Source organism: Mizuhopecten yessoensis, unplaced genomic scaffold (assembly GCF_002113885.1).
Source record: "Mizuhopecten yessoensis strain PY_sf001 unplaced genomic scaffold, ASM211388v2 scaffold9465, whole genome shotgun sequence".
Lineage (NCBI taxonomy): Eukaryota > Metazoa > Mollusca > Bivalvia > Pectinida > Pectinidae > Mizuhopecten > Mizuhopecten yessoensis.
In genome coordinates this window covers 349578-358323 of record NW_018408061.1, presented here as the reverse complement: position 1 = coordinate 358323, position 8746 = coordinate 349578, and the positions used below count along the sequence as shown (strand labels likewise).

Here is an 8746-nt window from a genome sequence, read left to right as displayed (position 1 = left end):
TCAATGTCGCCATTGAAGGTAAGATGTAATCCGTTCCAACATATCATTACAAATACTTGGTACCATACTTCTTTACCTAATTAATTAAACCATAATTCCATACTTCCTCAAACACTTTGCTGGTAACACAAATGTCTGCAGTCTTCATTTCATACTATTCACGAAATTTGTTCATTGCATCAAATACAATGTATAATCAAATGGAAAACTTTTGTATTTTTACAATATACGGATGCAATACGTAGAGATACAATGATTTCCATTATTAAGTGTATGCGTAAAATGACTAAAGTGCATCTCCTTGCTCAACGACAAATATGTTCTTACAATACCAGTCTACATGTCTTAGCCTCTCTTAGCATGTCCAAAGCATGAACTGTCTAGCTTTTGTCAGCCTAGTATGTCATAAGCACCTCTGCCTACTATAAACACGCTACTGAGCCTGTTTAATCTACATACATTCAGTTTAAACATTCAGTTTAAATATTCATATAGACTGATGTTGTAAGGAAAAATTTGGTGTTGAGCAAGGAGATGCACTTTTGTCCTTGTATTCCAAAACGCAAGAAAACGTGTTTAATAAGTAAAAAGGCATTGTGGGGTGAGTAAGAAACTTACACAAATCATATATCATCATAAAACTAATATCTGTGCCAAGTTGCATGCGTATCCAAAAATGCCTTTTATGTACAATCAGCGCATAAACATTGGAAATAGGCAGAACAATTGATAAAACATCAATATGGGTTAACTTCTACGATTTAAACAGATACTTGTTTTGAGGCTAGGAGATTTAAAATTACCAGCAAATCAAACTTTATATATTAAATTTATCATTTTACTGTAGTAGTGGTGGCAATTGCTATTTTTTATTTGTACAGTAAATAAACTTTGCTAGGTAAGAAAACAAATCAGGACCTGGAACTCACTTCAGCCACAGGTGATGAGCACGTATTATATGATATATATATAATACAATATTAATTATTAATATCTTATTCTTAAAGCATATAAAGGGTGTCCTGCACCTTTTACTTCACTTAAGATGGAGAGGTATTTGAAATTGGCAAGTTTGCGATGTGTCGCGAAACCATAACTCAGTATAAAACAAAAGGGTATGTGTAGTGTATATACATTTTATGTAAGTGTACTCAAATGAGTAAAGTTGTAAATTTCAACTCAAAATGTAAATTAGAAAGGAAATTATTGAGAAAAAAACCCAAAAACTTTTCATTTCAAAATTACCTAATAAAACAGAAATGGTATTATTTTGGTTGTTTTAGCTCATTTTTTTTTGTACCCCAAAACCCCATATTCGGTCAAACTTTTGTCTTAGTTTCTTTGAGCAAATTAAGGAGGTGAAAATCCGGATATACTAGGGCCCAAAAAGGGCCTTATAGACACTCATCCTTTTTTACTACATTTGTCATCGGCTTCTGATGTCTATGAAGATTATTTTTTTATTGGCATTTTACTACAATGATTTTTGTTGTAACAAAACAACTTATGAAGTAAAACGAGTCGTATGCGCGGGTCAGGGTTAGAGTTAAGGCATTATTAGAGTCGTAAAAGGATACAGGAAGGAGATTAAATATACATGCTACACACGATTACAAAAAACGTAACCTTTCTTGATGTTAACCTATAAACCGCATAAAAAACCGAACATAAAATTTGTCGCACCTAGGACAAAAATGCAGATAATTCATCTGACAATGGTTGGGTATCTCAACTGTTTCCAAGCTGTGACTAAGAAACTAGGTCCCGAGGGGTTAGGTCAGACCCCAGGGTCTATTCTAATATCATGACTACAATCAGTATACATAATTTATTTTACAGAAAAAAACCTGCTTCAAATATAAATGAATTGTTAACAGAATACGAAAGTTCACAGAAAGGGGATAATGTATCCAAAAAGGGTTAAAAAATGTCTTGAATGGTTTTATTTGATAAAAGTTTCTTTCATTGTTTAAAGGTGGTCAATTGTCATGTTTACGTCATTAAAGGATGACAACTGCAGTGGCTTTGTTTCGACTTTAATCTGTTATCTCCATAACTTCTCCTCGTATGTTCCTGTACACACGCACAGATAATTATTAAAACTTTAAATACAATAATCAATGAATGATGGAATTAAACAGCTAAATGAGATTCAGCTGAAATCTTGTATTCATAAATACAGCAATATTTTCCATTACATTTACATCCAGTCCACTATACTTCGCCATTTCCTCCCCAATTTAAACCCCTTTTTTTCTACACAAGGACCGACTGATCAACAGTTTAGATCACATAATGACCTAGCCCTACACTATATTTCTGAGTGAATATATTGACAAATGCTTTTTCCATCCATATCTGTCATGGCGGAAATACTATTTTAATATTGTGTATTTTCCACAATATTACTAAACACATCTTTAAAACACTTTCAAATCTTTAAAAGATATTATTCGAAACTGGCGTATTTAGTCTAAGTTTGTTGTAAATACATGTAATGATCTTCTAATTAAGTTCGGAAGTGTCATTGAAATCACTAAAATAGGGCAATGCAAAATAAAAATTGACGATAACAAAAAGTGGAACTTTATGTCTGGTTTGTGTAATGTTATCTTAATAAAATGTTTCCAAAAGAATTCTTTTGTGTGCCATCTTGCGGTAAGTTGTTTAATAACGTTTGGAATCGGTCTGTTCGCAATCAGTTGTAGTATATCTAGCTGGTGTCACTGAATCCTCGTGTGATCGTCACACGTGTTCTTCTTTCTCTTATCTCTTGGGTGTAGTCACTGTTAGTGTCTTCGACAGTTTCCTTACTATTATCTCTTGGGTGTAGTCACTGTTAGTGTCTTCGACAGTTTCCTTACTCTTATCTCTTGGGTGTAGTCACTGTTAGTGTCTTCGACAGTTTCCTTACTCTTATCTCTTGGGTGTAGTCACTGTTAGTGTCTTCGACAGTTTCCTTACTCTTATCTCTTGGGTGTAGTCACTGTTAGTGTCTTCGACAGTTTCCTTACTCTTATCTCTTGGGTGTAGTCACTGTTAGTGTCTTCGACAGTTTCCTTACTCTTATCTCTTGGGTGTAGTCACTGTTAGTGTCTTCGACAGTTTCCTTACTCTTATCTCTTGGGTGTAGTCACTGTTAGTGTCTTCGACAGTTTCCTTACTCTTATCTCTTGGGTGTAGTCACTGTTAGTGTCTTCGACAGTTTCCTTACTCTTATCTCTTGGGTGTAGTCACTGTTAGTGTCTTCGACAGTTTCCTTACTCTTATCTCTTGGGTGTAGTCACTGTTAGTGTCTTCGACAGTTTCCTTACTCTTATCTCTTGGGTGTAGTCACTGTTAGTGTCTTCGACAGTTTCCTTACTCTTATCTCTTGGGTGTAGTCACTGTTAGTGTCTTCGACAGTTTCCTTACTCTTATCTCTTGGGTGTAGTCACTGTTAGTGTCTTCGACAGTTTCCTTACTCTTATCTCTTGGGTGTAGTCACTGTTAGTGTCTTCGACAGTTTCCTTACTCTTATCTCTTGGGTGTAGTCACTGTTAGTGTCTTCGACAGTTTCCTTACTCTTATCTCTTGGGTGTAGTCACTGTTAGTGTCTTCGACAGTTTCCTTACTCTTATCTCTTGGGTGTAGTCACTGTTAGTGTCTTCGACAGTTTCCTTACTCTTATCTCTTGGGTGTAGTCACTGTTAGTGTCTTCGACAGTTTCCTTACTCTTATCTCTTGGGTGTAGTCACTGTTAGTGTCTTCGACAGTTTCCTTACTCTTATCTCTTGGGTGTAGTCACTGTTAGTGTCTTCGACAGTTTCCTTACTCTTATCTCTTGGGTGTAGTCACTGTTAGTGTCTTCGACAGTTTCCTTACTCTTATCTCTTGGGTGTAGTCACTGTTAGTGTCTTCGACAGTTTCCTTACTCTTATCTCTTGGGTGTAGTCACTGTTAGTGTCTTCGACAGTTTCCTTACTCTTATCTCTTGGGTGTAGTCACTGTTAGTGTCTTCGACAGTTTCCTTACTCTTATCTCTTGGGTGTAGTCACTGTTAGTGTCTTCGACAGTTTCCTTACTCTTATCTCTTGGGTGTAGTCACTGTTAGTGTCTTCGACAGTTTCCTTACTCTTATCTCTTGGGTGTAGTCACTGTTAGTGTCTTCGACAGTTTCCTTACTCTTATCTCTTGGGTGTAGTCACTGTTAGTGTCTTCGACAGTTTCCTTACTCTTATCTCTTGGGTGTAGTCACTGTTAGTGTCTTCGACAGTTTCCTTACTCTTATCTCTTGGGTGTAGTCACTGTTAGTGTCTTCGACAGTTTCCTTACTCTTATCTCTTGGGTGTAGTCACTGTTAGTGTCTTCGACAGTTTCCTTACTCTTATCTCTTGGGTGTAGTCACTGTTAGTGTCTTCGACAGTTTCCTTACTCTTATCTCTTGGGTGTAGTCACTGTTAGTGTCTTCGACAGTTTCCTTACTCTTATCTCTTGGGTGTAGTCACTGTTAGTGTCTTCGACAGTTTCCTTACTCTTATCTCTTGGGTGTAGTCACTGTTAGTGTCTTCGACAGTTTCCTTACTCTTATCTCTTGGGTGTAGTCACTGTTAGTGTCTTCGACAGTTTCCTTACTCTTATCTCTTGGGTGTAGTCACTGTTAGTGTCTTCGACAGTTTCCTTACTCTTATCTCTTGGGTGTAGTCACTGTTAGTGTCTTCGACAGTTTCCTTACTCTTATCTCTTGGGTGTAGTCACTGTTAGTGTCTTCGACAGTTTCCTTACTCTTATCTCTTGGGTGTAGTCACTGTTAGTGTCTTCGACAGTTTCCTTACTCTTATCTCTTGGGTGTAGTCACTGTTAGTGTCTTCGACAGTTTCCTTACTCTTATCTCTTGGGTGTAGTCACTGTTAGTGTCTTCGACAGTTTCCTTACTCTTATCTCTTGGGTGTAGTCACTGTTAGTGTCTTCGACAGTTTCCTTACTCTTATCTCTTGGGTGTAGTCACTGTTAGTGTCTTCGACAGTTTCCTTACTATTATCTCTTGGGTGTAGTCACTGTTAGTGTCTTCGACAGTTTCCTTACTATTATCTCTTTGGTGTAGTTACTGTAAGTGTCTTCGACAGTTTCCTTACTCTTTTTGCTGGAGGTGAGAAGGTCACCTGCAGTGGTACCGTCTGCACACCTGTCTTTTCTTTTCTTTGTTCAGGAATATCACGACATTCCGCACTAGCAGCAAATGTTCCTGCGTATTAACTCTGTACACATCTGCATGAAAAAGGGGACAGTCTGATTACAGATAAAGCAAGATGTCCTATTGTTGTCTTGGAAAATGCTGTCTAAATATTTCCTGAAAGTTGTGGAGAGGAAAATTGGCTGGCGTTTAAAAGTGCAATATACTTTATCCGGTTTTCAATATCAGTATCTTTTGTATTTTCCTCGTCTTACTGATCCGGTCACTATTTTAACAAACGGTGACATTATTTTAAAAGAATCGGTACTCTAAACCGCCATAACCTTAACAGTTTTGTTCTGGATAACCTGTCAATTTTTCAATAATATTTTTATGAGGTTTTTATTTGTATCTCGGACTGTTACCAAACACCATCTCTCCATTAGCGTTATATTTCAATATCTTCTCTGTTGTTTATTATTCATTCTTAGCTATCCAATACTGGTTCTTGGTCAAGTCTCCTGGGCTGTAAGGGATATTTACTGACAACAGGTGTTGTATAAGTTGGCTATTATCCATGTAGGACAAATGAGAAAATATCAGTGTATCACATCTAGGGGCTCAAAACAAACCTAGATGCAAAGTAAATATAAACATGATCTACTTGTATAAATGTCTGTATACATATTGTTATAATATGCCTATGAGCCGCAAGGCTTAAAGCTTATAAACAATACAATACGTATCTTCTTTATAAATTTGTTTAGTTAAAAAAGTAATCTGTTTTGTTTTTGTTGAAGACAAAGGACAGATAAAAGGTCGAAGAGGATACATGTGAACGATTTTGTCATGGTCTGAACATGTATAGCAGTTCTCCGCCACTCGACAGGACAAGTGATATAAACAAAAGGTGCTGATTTAGGCGAAAGTGATTAATTTCATCTTTAAATCAGCGCCTGCGGAGTTAAATGTTGTGTGGTTTGGGAACGTGCCGCACTACCTCAACATTAACGAGGCAGACGGAGTGAACATCATGTACAATATCAAACCTACTGGCCTTTATTTATGCTGCAAATGACATTTTCTGTGAAAACAAATGAGAATACTGCAGGATTGACGTGACAAAAGACTTCAGTTAAATGATACAAAGATTTTGCTCACAAATAAAAATAATTTCAGGTATGATACCAGAATCAAAAGGTAAGAGGTTTGATTCCACACAAAATGACATAAATATCCATTATTTACAGCATTGGATCAAACTTAACCAGCAATTTTCCTTCTGTGTCGAAAACTGGATTCTGGGTCCAGTGTTTAACGTTAACGTTACTGACCTCATAATCATAAAGAGCAAAATACTTTTGGTTGAATTCCACCTGCTAGCTCTGGTTTATGTTCTCCTCTCCTCTTTCTTTCACATATAGTAAACGCATACAAGCATTTCGAAATATAGAGGAAAAATAAAAACATATTATCTTCTGCCCTAAAACGGCTGATAATTATATAAGTTGGTAACTGTTTTTGTTTGTTTTTATGGAGGTTTTTTCATTTGTTTTTTTACTAATGTCTAAAATTATGATTTAGATGTAGTTTAGGAGTTATTTGAATCAAATTCGTCAGTCTTTTTTTGGCAAACTATAATATTTTGATATTTGTTTGTGATAAGGTGGCTCAACACACCACGAAAAAATGGACAAAAAACATTGAAATCTTAATACTGTAATTCCTTTGCTTACCCAATAACTTCCTAGACCTTAGAATAGAATCCGGCAAGCGCATCCTTTATTCCCGAAAACCATCGAAAATGGTTGTTTTTTTTAAATAAAATTGTTCTCAACTTTTTTGAGGCTGCGTAATTATGCATCTTTATGTTACAAATAAGGACAAGTAAAACATGTTTCAAAATTGTATTTGGAACTATTTCTTTTTAAAACAAAATATAACAAAAAGTGTTAAAAAATGTCATGTCTTTCAAACTGACGGTTATATTTTAGAAATATCATACTATTGATGATGAAATAATAATAAATTTAGGGTAATACAAAATAGTTGTTTTTTCTAATATATCATATTCTGTCTTTTCTTTATTTGAACATACTTTCATTTATTTTCATCTATTACACAAAAGGGATTGTGTCGTTCTCATATCGTGAAAAACAAAATATATTTATTATATGAATATAATGTCAAGTTACAAATTTAAATGTGTGCTGTATTATATGTAAATAATACAATAACGTGTTATATGTTTTTAATCTAACTAATTATCTTCTTGTTTACAAGATGGAAGCAATTATTTTTTTGTCAGTTATAAACACGTTCATGGTTCAAATAACATGACATTTGATCCAATTTATTCTTACATATTATTTCGACAAGGTACAGTTAATACAAATGTAAGCATTGCCACTCTCTATACTCCAGTTACTTTGACTTAATTAATTGGAGGTGTTGTGCTGATTTACAATAAATACGGGAAATACTTGCAATTATAATGTTATTTATTTGGAAAATATATAAATGTAATAAAGAAATAAATAAAAAAAACATCTCCGATGCCGGGAATTGAACCCGGGCCGTCTGGGTGAAAACCAGAAATCCTAACCACTAGACCACATCGGACCTTCATAAACTGCCAGCGTAGTTTGTACTTGAATGTGTAATGCAAGCGTCGTGTGTGTTCGGCAGTATCCGTTATTAGTAGCGTGCTTCGGCTGATTCCAGTAAACTCCTATGTAGTCTTGCTAAAGTTATTGAATTAAAGCTTCGTTCTCCAGGAATACACGATAGAAATTTGTAAATCCAAATCGACATCAACAAGTACGCTTTGGGATGTTGTAATGGACAATAGATCATTAATTTCTGTTTGTAATATAACTGTATTTCAAGTATAAGGTTTTGTAAGATATTGCTACAATAATTATTGTATTTGATAAAGAAAGTGATACGATGAGAAGCAGACAAGTAATATCGGTTGAATCGGATTTCTTCGTGCACTAAGTAATTACATGTGTGTACATGTACACGTACCACTGCTAGAAAGCCAAGCCTCATCATCTACGTATACATCAAAAACAGTTTACAATCACCATCTCTCTAGTACTGATATTCGAATGAAAAGGAAAGTATCATGAACGATATATTTAAAATTATTATATTATATATTTAAACACGCATAATCCACATACGATTAATATATTTGGACATTAAATTGACAAATCCGGGTATGCGTTTCCAAAATTAATGGAAATTCATAATAGAAAAAATCCAATGTCACCGATATTATATTAGAAATATAGGCATTAGGTATTCTGTGTGTTAATACTAAACGTATAATCTAATAGGACATCCCCCGGATTCCGTGTGACTTTGGTCTTTTAGGACCATACAGTTATTTAATCTCATTATACCCATTAAACCCACAAAGACTTCCTCATAATGGCGTGTCTTTAGTCCACACGTTCGCGGCAGTAACGGCGGAGTTTTATCAAACGTTTATTAGTCATAAAATTGTTATTATCCTTTTTCTCCCTATCGCTGACCATCAGCAGCAAAGAGTCGTTGTCCGTGTAAAGGACCAGTTAATCAATACCT

The 8746-nt window shown here is 35.3% G+C and overlaps 1 non-coding gene across 1 annotated transcript; it reads right to left on the bottom strand.

The window, feature by feature from the left end:
* Positions 1–7702: 7702 nt before the first annotated feature.
* Trnae-uuc lies at positions 7703–7774 on the bottom strand. The gene has a single exon. It is a non-coding gene; the product is annotated as a tRNA-Glu (tRNA).
* Between the last annotated feature and the right edge of the window lie 972 nt (positions 7775–8746).